A 393-nucleotide genomic window follows, 5' to 3' on the forward strand; every position below is an offset into this window, starting at 1 on the left:
GCTGGTATACCAGCAGCGATGTCTTCAGAGACCCCTACGTGACGGAGCTTGTAGGCAGGCAGGGAAGCTCCTTCTGCAAAGCCAGATAGGTCACGGAAAGGAATGTGGGGTTCATGTTAAGAGTCATTCATACGCAGCCCTTCTTTGTGAGCTATTTTAGGCTGAGAAGGAGGAGCACAAGGTCAAAGATAAATAATACGAAAAACCTGCCTCTGGTACTGACTATGTGCCTGCATTTCAGTGAGCTTTCACTGTGAAATGGGAAAAATCAGCTATTGCAATTCACACACCTGGGAAGTGTCAGAGGTGGCCTGGCTACAGTGGTAGAAACGGGTGAATACCAAAGAGGGGGGCCAATAGTGCCCATCGGAGAGAGGGGAGGGCGTGAGAGGA

This window comes from Bison bison, unplaced genomic scaffold (genome assembly GCF_000754665.1).
Source record: "Bison bison bison isolate TAMUID 2011002044 unplaced genomic scaffold, Bison_UMD1.0 scf7180017862988, whole genome shotgun sequence".
NCBI classification, from domain to species: domain Eukaryota; kingdom Metazoa; phylum Chordata; class Mammalia; order Artiodactyla; family Bovidae; genus Bison; species Bison bison.